The sequence below is a fragment of the Canis lupus genome, chromosome 13 (assembly GCF_048164855.1).
Source record: "Canis lupus baileyi chromosome 13, mCanLup2.hap1, whole genome shotgun sequence".
Lineage (NCBI taxonomy): Eukaryota > Metazoa > Chordata > Mammalia > Carnivora > Canidae > Canis > Canis lupus.
In genome coordinates, this window is record NC_132850.1 from 55,736,618 (window position 1) to 55,749,672 (window position 13,055).

Genomic DNA, 13,055 nt, shown 5'->3' on the forward strand with positions numbered 1-13,055 from the left:
GCTTTACATTTGAATTTGCTAAAGTAAAGAAATATATCTATATCTACGTAATCAGAAAAATGCTTCAATTATTATTTCGTATCTGGCCACGCTTAAGCCCTCACATTTCAAGAAACAGGCCTCTTCATTTTCACGATTTATCAGGATAGTATTTGGTGAAAATGAAGAGGCCTATTTCTTGAAATGCATTTTTGTCTACTTGTCAGCATGGAGATGACAAAGTACATTGCCTCCAAAACAATGGAAATAATATTAAATTCACTAAGCTTTATTCACATGTTAACATTCCAGTTTCTTTTGACCTTCTTAAATTTTGGCATACATCCTCCTTCTCTGCTTTTCTGATCTTCTAGATCAATTCCATTTGGAGCTACAAATTTGTTAAAAGCAACATTTAAGTGTTCATGACGAAACCAGTGAAATTGCATTAAATGCCATCTATTGTAAATTTTGAGATATATTGTTTCACTAACCTAATAAAATCTCTATTGCCTTTAGCTATTCCATCAGTATCACTGAACCTGATTTGGCATCTGGTTGAGACAACTTCTGTCTTGGTTTTCAAATGGAAGCAATTAACTCAGTCAATTGTACATAGTTTTCCCAGGAACTATGCTAACTAAAACAGAATGTCAAAAGATGAAGAATTATTTCTAGATATTTCTATATTTCTTCTGACGACACACTAAAATAAGAACAAGAACAACAACAATAAAAAACCCATAATTTTCTGAGGCATAGACTCAGGTGTCAGATATGATATTTACTTCTTTTATGTTTGTTTTCTTCAATATGTCTCATTTTATTCCATATTAGAAAAAAAGGTGTTGAGTCGTTTATCCTTAAGAAAGCCAACTAAGTGATTCATCTGGGAATTTTCCAGAACACATGGACAGAAATTTATCTTAAATAGCTAAGAATTCTGACCTTATTTTGTTATAGATTTCTTCAGAAATTAGGCAGATGAAATCCTGAACTCATAAATCTAGTGGAAAGGATTTCTTAGGGATCCTCCAAAGCCCAAGTCTGAGATACAAATAACTCTCTTCTTTTCTTTTAAATATTCTCAATACAAGCCTGCCTATTGCATGCAAATATGTAAAGTTCCTTTTATACAACTGCCTTCTGTTCTGGCCTCAAGCTTTTAGTGGCTCAGAGATCCCCACTTACTGGCACAGTAGTCAAGGTGGAAGTTCCTTGAATAGCATTGATTTGTGTTAGAGTGTCCATTCTTGCCAGTAATATTTTTATTTTTGTTTTTAGATACAAAATTATTTTGTAAATACCATTGGGAAACAGCCAGTTATCAATGAAGGATATAGGTTGATTGATGCTGAAGTTTTGTGTGCAATTAACTGGAGACATTTAAATTCTTTTAAAAATCCCACAAATAATCCTTTAAATCAATTTTACAGCTATTTAATAAAAATACCAAAAAGGAATTGATATGCCAGAAAAATGAAATAATGATAACGTGCTATGTTGGAATCACAATATGTTACATTGGAAGAGGTTTACTCTCAGTGCAAATTCATTACATTGTCTGCTTAATCTATCTTAAGGAAACTCTTTAATATTTGGAAAGAGTTCAGAATCAACATACCCTTTTGTGAATCATACTTCTTCAATGTAAATCCTCTTGTGTTTTATCCTCCACTTGAAATTTTAACTCTTCAGCATGGTGTTCAGTGTTCTTCATTACCTGATCTGACTTGCCTCTCCAGTGTTATCTTCCCCTTTCCTACAAGGTTCCAGCCATACTGTAGTTCTGAATACCTGTTGGGTTCACACTCAGGTCAAATGTCCATATACATCCTGGTCTGCATGTTTAGAAAAAAAATCTTTGCACCAAAAAGGACTTTTATCTATCAAACTTCTAGTTATTCTACAAGGTTCATTTTAATAATCTCTTTTGGGAAACCTGCATGAGTCCTCCAGTCTGAGCTATGTGCCCCAGAGTGCTCTGTACTTACCTGTGTGACAACTCTTAACCACAGTATTTTTCAAATGTCTGTTTCCACTACTTTGCTTTGTTTTGTGTTTTTAAAGATTTTGTTTATTTAATGACAAAGAGAGAGAGAGCCAGACAGCATAAGTGGGAGGAATGAGAGAAGAAGATGCAGCCTCCCCCCTGAACAGGGAGCCGGATATGGGGCTGGATCCTAGGACCTGGGGATCATGACTTGAGCCAAAGGCAGATGCTTAACCAACTGACCCATCCACATCCCCCTGTTTCCCCTACTTTGGATCACTTTCAGGTAGGTATCATTTCTTACTGGTTTTTATATTTAAGTTGCCTATGTAATGTTTGGCCCACAGTAAATATCTAAAACATGTTTTTATTCAAATAAAAATAGAGAAAAATGAGCTATATAGTATTACTTCAGTCATAATGAGTACTTTTCTTACTTAAAAAAATACTGTCTACTATTGTTCTAGCACTCTATCATTTCTATCTTCATAAGCTTTCAATAAGCAGATCACTCCTAGGTCTGATTAATTTATAAAGAAGGTATAGGAAACTGAATTGAATAAAATGGAATAATAAACAAAAGAAATTTAACACAAAATAAGAAATAAAAATCAAAAGTCCATTAACTATTTTGTCTTGGAATAAAAAGTTATTACTTTGAAGTATCAATTTTGACTAATGATGGAGTCCATAAATGCTTAGGGAATTCTCTTCCTGTTGGCACTTTTTATTTTTTATTTTTTTCCTGTTGGCACTTTGATGACATACATATGGTGTTGAAAATGTCAGACTGCTCTCTGTTAATATTTTTGGAGACTTCTATCTCTATCTATCTATCTATCTATCTATCTATCTATCTATCTATCATCTATCTATCATTTATCTATTCATCTATTTTTACCAATTCGATTTTCCCTTCAGTATTGTGTTTTGACTTTCCATATATTGTCTTTAAAGTTCTATACGATAAATCATTTACACAAAACAGAGTATTTTCATGAAATGAAAATTTTAACAACTCTTCTATCTTTCCGAGATTTTAATTCTGGCTCTAATACATAGAATACATACTATGTATTTCATACATAGTATGAAATGTACATAGAAATACATAGAAAAAAATGAGAAAAGATATCTACCTCAGAGTTGGAAATACTGTACATAAAGCTTCTGGTATAAGGTAAATAATTTATGCTTGTTTTGTATCCTTTATCTCATTCTTACCTCTTTTTCTTGTGAACCTCATCTCAGTTATTGAAAATGCCAGACTGCAGTCTTTTATTATGTTAATTATCCTTTCTTAATTTTCAAAATCTCTTTCCTCTTTACTTCCAGAATTTTACTTCCTTATCTATTTTAACAATTCTTCCATCTTTCCTCTAAGTGGAAGCATCTCCAAAGAGATAGCTGGATTTCTTTCCCTGTATTTTCCCTTAGTGTATCAGTTGGTATTGTGCCTTATATTACATTGTCATCCTTGACTTTCTCCTGCCAAATATCACTATTTGGTGCCTCAAAACAATGCATCCGAAATAGAACATTTCATCTTTCTTACAATTGCCCTTCTTCTGTCCCATACTTCTATAAATATCCCATCAGCCACCTACTTATTCAAATTCAAAAACCATGAGTGGTACTTGAGTGTTTTTCACTACCCTCCACATTGAATCGCATTATAAATAACGTGGATCCTTCTTTTGAAATCTCTCTCACATATATTATTTTTTCTATTTCAGCGGCTTTTTCAAAGTCCTGTCACACATCTATCTCGGCTATCCATTCTAGTTGCTGTGTCCAAAGTCCAAAATAGTATGTCTGCAACCTTTCCTTCTACCTTCAGAATAAGAAAATAAATTAATAAACTGATACCTAAGTAGTCAATAAAATGAGAGTCTTCACCGTGCTTTTCTTTTTGTATCTGCTTATAGTACTTGTCAAGGGCTAAATTATATTTGCCCCCCCCTCAAATGTCTACATTGAAGTCCCAACTCCAGTATCTTAGAATGCAACCATATTTGGAGATAAGATCTTTAAAGAGGTGATTAAAATGATCTTGTTAGGAAAGAGCCTTAATCCAATAAGACAAGTGTCCTTATAAGAAGGGAAAGAGAAGAAAAAGAAGGGAGGGAGTGCCTGGCCGCCTCAGTTGGTAGAACATGCAACTCTTGATCTTGGGGTTGTGAGTTTGAGCCCCACATTGAGAGTAGAGATTAGTTAAAAAGTAAATCTTGAAGAAGGAAGAAGAAGAAGAAGAAGAAGAAGAAGAAGAAGAAGAAGAAGGAGGAGGAGGAGGAGGAGGAGGAGGAGGAAGAGGAAAGAGGAGGAGGAGGAGGAAAGAGGAGGAGGAGGAAGAAGAAGAAGAGGAGGAGGTGAGGAAGAGGAGGAGATGGGATGACCATATGAAGAGGTAGCAAGTGAGGCAAAAAGAGAGACCTTAGAGGAAACCAACCCTGCTGGCATTTTTTTTTTCCTGCTGGCATTTTGATCTTTGACTTCTAGCCTCCAGAACTGTGACAATAATTTCTGCTGTTTAAACTCCAGTCTATGGTATTTCATTATGGTAGCCCTAGTAAATTAAAATGATTTTGACTTGGGTCAGATACTTTCCAATCAATAGGACATAGTACAGTTGAATATGTAAGGGGAGAGAAAGACAGCTCTAGCCAAAAGAGCAAGCAAAACTGTAGACACAGAGCTTCAGAGTCAGAATGTTTTATGAGCAGTTTTATTTTTATTTCATATTGAAGTTTATTGTAGATTACCTAGCCTTTCAGAAGAAGCCTTTCAGCATTTTTGTTTTTAAATGTTGGAAGGCCTTGGTATGTTTAATGATGGAGTTAGTAGAGAAGGTTAAGATGAAGGTAAAGGAAAGAGAGAGGAGAATTGATGTACTATAGTTCCTGCATAAAACACAGGTGATAAGATTCAAAGCACAGGTGAGGGAATTGACCTTGGAGAGGACAAGAAACATAGAAGAGGAGATGTTTTATTTAACTGAATGGAAGGAGAAAAGAAAAATTCTTATCATAAGTAGATTTGTTGAATTAATCTTGAGGAATACCCATTCTGATGGCTTCCAGTTTCTCACTGGTTGCCTGAGTAGGAAGTGGGATGTTCGGAGGTTTGAGAAGAGTGGAGAATGTATGAAATAACCATGGAAAACAACAGCAAACATAATAATATTGTTGTGTTTTTAAAGGGCCAAACTATTATAAATGTCATTTAAGCTACTGGTAAGTAATTAATCTGTTCACTCAGTTTTGGAGAAAGCAGGTAATTGGCTTCACCCAGGGTTGGAGTTTTATCAGGGGAATACAGCAAAAGAGAAATGAAGCAGTGTAGTTCAGGATATTAATAAAAAAGCCATTCCTTGAAACTGCCTAACTGTAATTTTTATTCCTGTTTCAGCCACTGAACTGAAGTAGGACAAACAAAAGACACAAAATAACTACCCTATTGTTCCTCTGTTTTTGCTCATCCACATGCTTGCTTCTGCCATTCTCATTCTATCATGTTCCATATGCATTCCCCAACAACTGATCATCACCAGTCCTGGGAATTTTGCTTCATATACATCCCTAATAATCTCTGGCTTCTTCTATTTTCCAAGATGCTGCCTATGTTTGGGCCCATATAATTTTGTGTAGACTTTTACAACTTCCTCAGTACTCCTCTTGTTCCTTGTTTTGTCTCCTATCATTGTCTCCAAATGGCTGTTCAAGTAATCATTCTACAGAACAGACCTGATTATATAATTCCTTTTTCTTAAGTGCTTTGCTGCTATATTACAGCCCATAAAATGAACAACATTATATACGAGACCCTCCATAATCTGGCCCATCTCAACTTCTCCAGCTTTGTTTTCTGTCCATTTTTCCTCATATCATCAACTCTTTATATTCCAGTAAAATAAAACTACAAAAATATGGATATATCATGTAATCTATATCTATGTCTCACACATGTTTTTCTACTTGTTACGAATTCCTTTTTCCCTTTGGTCAATCTGGAATATCAATTTTAGAAAACCCAACTCAGACATCCTTTTGATAAGCAATGGGAATCCTTGCCCCTAGAGCCCCAAGCCAGTAAGAACTCACTCCTAGGAGGCCATAGATGCCTTTTACATGAGTTTTTTGTTGTAATGATAATACTCTAATGTTACGCTATTAGAGAGTGGTACATTTAAAAGAGGGGATAGTATTGTGCTTGGCTTATTTTAAGATTGATGGATATGATATTCATTGGTGTGGCACCTGTGGACCAGCACTCCTTCTTGCTCATTTTTAGTGAAAACTCTAATTTTTTTTTCTAAGGCTCAAGTCTTGGAATCATTGTGGAATTTTTCTTCCCTTCCATCTGTTGCCAAGTTTTCATTCTTCCCATTGCTAGCAATGCTGTCCTCTACTCTTGTTCTTGGCATATTATTTTAGGCACAAGACCTACCCCCTGACTGAAGCTTGTTTTGCTAATTCTTGATTATCCACTTCGTTTACTATTAGAACTCTCAAGATTTAATGCTAAATGCTGAACTCTCTCATGATGCTTGCAGTTTGTTTAAATCTATTGTTTGCTATGCTTCTCACAGAAAGAGAGCTCATTAAGGAAAGTTACCATGTTTTATACTTTCTAGAACTGTTTGTATAAACTATTGTATAAACTTTCTGAATTAAGAGTTGTCTCTTGCCTCTCCAGAATGTCTGTAAGATTTAATCATTTCTGTTTATCTTCACGGCCTTCATCTCATCCAGTCCTGTGCCTTATGTCATGATTACTTTAAGATCCTTTTAAACAGGCTCTGTGCCACTGGTCTCTTAACTAACATTCTCCTCTTAAATAAATGCAAAAAGCATTGTTTTCACCATCCCTCTAATCTCCCAGGAGCCTATTCTTATACTGTTTTTTTGTTGGTTCATTTTATATATTGTTTACTGTTTTTTACTGAGCAGCATTTTATGAGTACTATTTCTTGGAACTCTAGGTCTATAGAAACTTAAACTTGTGGCAGAAAAAAAAAAACCCAAAATAAAAAACAATAACAAAAACAAAACAACATGGATAAACACGTTAACAGAGATATTGGGTTAAATAACATTGAAATGTTCCTTTTCTTTTTTTTTTGAAAAGTTTCTTTATGACATAGCAAAACATTGAAAATGCTAAAAGACTTTAAATATCTGAGAAGATACAATAGACACAAATTCCAAGTTTATTTGTCATTAACTATTTCTTTTTTTTTTCTCATGAAGCATACTGAGATCTGCCTTTGCATAGCACACACTTTAGGAAATGGTAACTGAGAGATTTTATCCAAACATTTTATTCTGATCCCATTTTTCCTAACCCAACCCAATGCTTTATTGATTTTCCTGTTGGCTTCTCTTTCCCAACCAAGCCAACCTCAGAATTAGACTTTTATCTGTCATCTCTCACCCCTTCTGCTGATGCTGCTGTCCTCGAATAAATGTTCTTCTCCTGTACCAGTACTATATATAAATTCCATTGATAAAGTAAGTTTTAAAAATTAGGTTAGAGAGATATAAACTTTACAATCCACAGCAAGCTTAAGTAGTTCAAGATTACATGAGCTTAATTTCCTTGGTGAACCTGATTTTAAAGTCTTACTTTAAACCATAATAATTTGATAAATACCATGGCTTCCTTTCTATAACTTACTTTTAATATTTGTAGGACCATTACCTATTTACTTGCTTATTCTTAAAAAAAAACAAAAACCTGCTAAAATAGAAAATAGAATGTTGGTTCTTGTCCATCTCTTATGCCATATACCTAAATTATAAATGGAGTTTACTGGTGTGAAAAATATGAAACATTTCCCACAAAGGCATAGATTTAGAATTCATGATTTGCACATTTCGAACTTTCAGTTGATCTAGCTTGATATTAGAAAACCTAGAAGAACAAATTTTTAATATTGACCATACATAGTATTTCTCTAATATTAATTGCTTACCTAGGTCTTTAAAAAAGAGAGATAACAACAAAAAAACACTGCTGATATTGTTTACAAGTTTCTAAAAAACAGATTTTTGGATTACTTTTTAAACTGATATGACATATTTGCTTTGGAGACTGGAGGAAGAGGGGATGTTGTCATCAACATTTAAGCCTTGAAATCCTGGTTGCTGGAGGAAAACATGACCTCTTCTCAGATCTGCAGCAATGATGATGGTCAAGATTCAAAGCTTGTCAAGAGAGGCAACTCTAACTTTGCTCAGACTTGGTAAAAACTGCAAATACTTTTGAAAGATTCCATTTGACTGGAAGATTTATGGGCTGAGTTACTAGTCATCTGCTTCTGCTGCAATAATTGCTACTATTGCCCCAGAGGAAGGTTTGGCTTTGAGTAGTCCTGAATAAGCCAACCTATCACATGCTAACTATGAAATAAAATAATACATAAGGTACATAAAACAATTTTTGGATGATGGTTGCCTTGTAATATCTACCTGGATGCGAAGAGCTTTGGCTAAAATCAATGATTTTGATAGAACTGATTTTGGACTAGCTTTGATGACACTAAATAAGTTGATTTCTTTTTTCCTAAGGCACATTCTTGAAGTTCAGTAGCAGTTATTTCCATGTGATTTCCATAGAGGTCAGTAATTTTTTCTCTTTCTTTTTTTTCTTTTTTTTATTTTTTCTCTTTCTTTGCTCAGGACTTGGGACCTATATCTGATTTACCTAAAAGTGATATCCTATCATGTAGGTGTTTTTTTTCAGTGAATACTCTAACAAAACATTAAAATCTTGATCTACTTTAAATTCTTGCACATCCAATTACAGATTGTTTCTCTCTGTGTGAGTAAGGGCTGATGAAGTATTGATAGATGATACAGAGGGCTTTTAACTGTTCAGAATTGTTTCTTAATTAGATGAAACGGTACAATGCTCAAATTCATAAATAGGAAGATCTTATTGATGTTTCTTATTTTATCTTCTCAAAATTACATTACAATTAATGTGGCGTTTTGGTTGTATATGAATGTTATTATAGGTGTCATGGGATATGATTGAATATATTATTCGTAGTCACAGGACACAAAAATATTTTAAGGGCCGTTTCCAGAATCAGACATACTTAATTGTATAACTCTCTCAATCATTGATTAGCAAAGTTATTAGCAAAATTTGTAAGAGTTCTATGATGCCTCTGAATCTCCATCTATAAGTTGTAATAAAATAGCATTGACCCCATGAAGTTGTTGAGGAGATCATGAATTTAGCATGTTTTGTGTATATCTGGGAAATAGTATACCTTAATCAATAATGATAATTATTTTTACTGCCATTACACTGAATCAAAGAAAGTAAGTGAAAAATGATTCACATGTTAGTTCATATTTAGGCCTAACCTGGATTTGGAAGTAAGAGCCTGAATCTATACTAGAACAGCCTCTTTGGCTTCAATTTCCTAATGTGCGATCAGAATTCTGTCTATGTCTAAAAATCAAGCTGTTCACATGTTAGTTCATATTTAGGCCTAACCTGGATTTGGAAGTAAGAGCCTGAATCTATACTAGAACAGCCTCTTTGGCTTCAATTTCCTAATGTGCGATCAGAATTCTGTCTATGTCTAAAAATCAAGCTGCTTTACTCACCTATATGCAACCAGAATCAGAGTCTTAATATTCTATAGGACATTAAAGATGGAACAACCTCATTTCCTCCTCTTCCAACTCTATTATCCTAGATGAGTTGATTTCTCTTTTGAAGATTCTGATTTCTCATGAAAAGATACAGGCATGAAAATAACTTGCAAAGGTATCTTGAAGTTTTTAAAGTATAATTCAATGACATTTCTTGCAATTAATAAAAAGTGGCTATTATTATTTAAAGTTAGTTTAAAAATAATTAGGAGATTGGAGAACTTTTTAAGGATAATATGCTACTTGGAGAAACATGGAAGTGATGATCTTGGGCTATCAAATATCGTTTTCATTATTCCAATACGTTAAAACCGGCTGCTCATTGACAATTCCTAATATAAATTTTGCTGTCTTCTGAACTCATGAATATGTCTTCTGACATATTAATCTAATTATCCTCTGTTGTAATCTTCTCTTTATTTATATTTATAGTCCCATTATCTATTTGTGAACAATCTTTAAAGAAAATGAATTGGGGAAAAACACATCTAAAATAGCTGGACATAGGGTGCCTGGCTAACTCCTTGGGTAGAGCCTGTGACTCTTGATCTCAGGGTCATGAATTCAGGCCCTACATTGGGTGTGGAGCCGACTTAAAATAAATTAATTAAAAAATAAATAAAACACTTGAACATGGTGGAAGAATTGGGAAAGGTGGTCAAAAGGTACAAACTTCCAATTATAAGGTAAATGAGTTCTGAGGATTTAAAGCACAACATGATGTCTATAGTTAACGTACTATATTATATGTTTGGAAGTTGCTAAGAAAGTAGATCTTAAAAGTTATCATCACAAGGAAAAAATTGTTAATTATATGTGGTGATGGATGTAGTAATTATTTTGCAGTATATACATATATCAAGCCAATATGTTGTACACCTAAAATTTATATTATGTTTGTATGTCAATTATATCTCAATAAAATGGGGAAAAATAAAACAACTGGGCATGCTTTTCTTGGAAAATATATGGTGGTTATAATAGCATTTGGAGTGAAGTTATGATGAAAAATCTTATTATGATTTATAATCTGGACTATAAACAAATCAACATGATGCATAGAGAAGAAAAATTAAAAGGGAATTAATTTATATATTCCAGAGTAATGTTTTAAAACTCCTAAAGGCAATAGCAAGAGGGCTAAGGGCTTATGCCATATGAAAAACTAAGGTGGCAGGAAACACCTCTCTTTTTCTGGTGTTGGCTTCTCAATCTAACACAAGATATTTAGGACAGCATTTACATTTGATGATCAAATAAGATAAGTATTATAGGCCACATGAATCTGGGTACATAGGAAATAGGGTTCCTATTGAATATGTTGAGCTAGGCCTCATCATATGATTCCAGGTAGATGTAAATAAAGGAACAAAAAAGCAGAAAGAATTGTGCAACAGGATCCCATTAATAAAAAAAAAAATCAATCATTCCATTAAAAACAAAAATAAAAAGAGGGGAGGTAAATTTATCTCTCTTCCCTGGACCACTTATTTAACATAAATTAAACTGTTTAGTTCTTAGAACAATTCCACAAGTTATGTGCTGTTCTTTTCATTTTACTGATGAGAAAACACAGCATTTAAAGAGGTTAAGCAAGTAGTCCAAAATTTACTCATTCATTCAACACTGTTCTAGGTGCTTAGGCAGTAACAATGGACAAAATCAGACACAAATCTCTGCCCTCATTGAGCTTATATTTTAGTGAGGAAAGACATGCAACACATATCAATAAGTTGTATGATATATTAAAAGGCAATAAATACTATGAAAAAGAAAAGGGAAAACAGGTCAAAGGGAATCATAAATCCTTAGTGGGGGGGGAGTTTGCATTTTTAAATAATATTAGATAAATCTCCTTGAGAGGGTTATGTTTCAGAACCAACTGGAGAAGTCAGGGAGTTGGACATGACTGGTTGGAGGAAGAGCATTGGAGTTTACTGGTGTGAAAAATATGAAATGTTTAAGGTTTAAGGAAGAGCTGGAGCCAACAGCCTTAGGTGGGCCCCAGTGTGGCACCAGCATGTTGAAGCAGCAGCAAGATCAGTGTGGATGAAGCCTAGGAATTAAGAGGAAGGGTGGTTCAAGAAGGCAGTATTTGGAGAGGGTGCATACCAATCGGAACCTTGTAGGGTACTGTGAACACTTGGGTTTAGAAACCAAGTGAAGTGATGAGTCATTGCTGGGTTCTGGGCTGAGGAGTGACATCATCTGACATGTGACATGTTTTGAAGATTTTTGGCTGCTGTGTTGAGAATACCAGTTGATAAGGGAGGCCAATGGTAGAGGCAAGGAGAGCAGCCAGGAAGCTATTACAATAATCCAACTTAGAGATAATGGTGACTCAGTCCATATTTGTTACAGCAAAAATAGTGAGAGACAGTTTCCTCATAGTTTGGATGTTGGGAGGGAGACCAAGAGAGGAATCAAAAACAATTTTTGAGACTTTTTGGCCTGAGCAACTGGAAGAAAGTGGTTGTCATCAAATGAGAAGGCTGAGTGTGGAACCAATTTGGGGGAGAAGAACATTAGTTTCATTTTGGATGTGTTAGGTACAAAATGTTTATTAAATGTTCAAGTTGAGACACTGAGAAGGCAATTGGATCTATGAGTCTAGTGTTCTGGAAAGAAGTCTAGTTTGGAGAAATAAATTTGGGGGTCAACAACAGTGGCACTGAAAGCCATGTAACTGGATGAAATTACTAAGACAGTGAATGGAGACTTAAAAAATAGAGAAAGTAGACTAACTCTTGATAGGATGAGGGAAATAGATTATTTCATGAAATTATCAGGAAGCTTTCCCTTTGGCAATACAAAGCAAGCTATATAAATAGAGGTGATTTGATCATTTTCATAGACTCAAAATTCTGAACTTCACAGATTTATAAATCTGGTAGAGGTCATTTTGGGTCACCAACCGTATTTCCTAAACTTGGGGCAGAAACCAAAAACGAATCTAAACCTATCTAAACAGTTGGGCATGGTTTTCTTATGAATTAACTAATTCTCCAATATTATATCTGTAAGTGGCACAATCAAAAGACAATACTAGGGAAGGTAAGTCAGTCAATTTTAGGTATTTGCAACACATAAGCTCTTCTAAATGGGTTTCTAAGATTTTGTAAGTAAAAGGTAAGTCTATTTCGATATAAGAATCTGAATATCCTATTATTCCAAACTCTTAGTGATACCTTGATTATGAGAAAACCAAGTTTAAGGTTTTCTTTGATTTCTGAACTCCCTTGGTTGCATGAAACCTATTATCCTTCTCTAGAGGATGAAAAATGATTTTCCCTCTACCTTTCTAGGTTCTTGGCTAACCTTTCCTCCCACACCCCAATAAAAGACAGATTAACAGGAGAAAGACAAACAGAAGTTTAATAACGTGTGTACCTCTTGTATGCTTGGGAGACAAC

The 13,055-nt window shown here is 34.4% G+C and overlaps 1 long non-coding RNA gene across 5 annotated transcripts in view; it reads right to left on the reverse strand.

The window, feature by feature from the left end:
• Positions 1-13,055, reverse strand: part of LOC140603136 (uncharacterized) — a 54,933-nt gene that overhangs the window by 40,404 nt on the left and 1,474 nt on the right. For all 5 annotated transcript variants that reach the window (XR_012006180.1, XR_012006178.1, XR_012006176.1 and 2 more), the window contains exon 2: positions 1,604-1,776. This is a non-coding gene — a long non-coding RNA (uncharacterized lncRNA). The remainder of the gene's footprint in view (positions 1-1,603; positions 1,777-13,055) is intronic.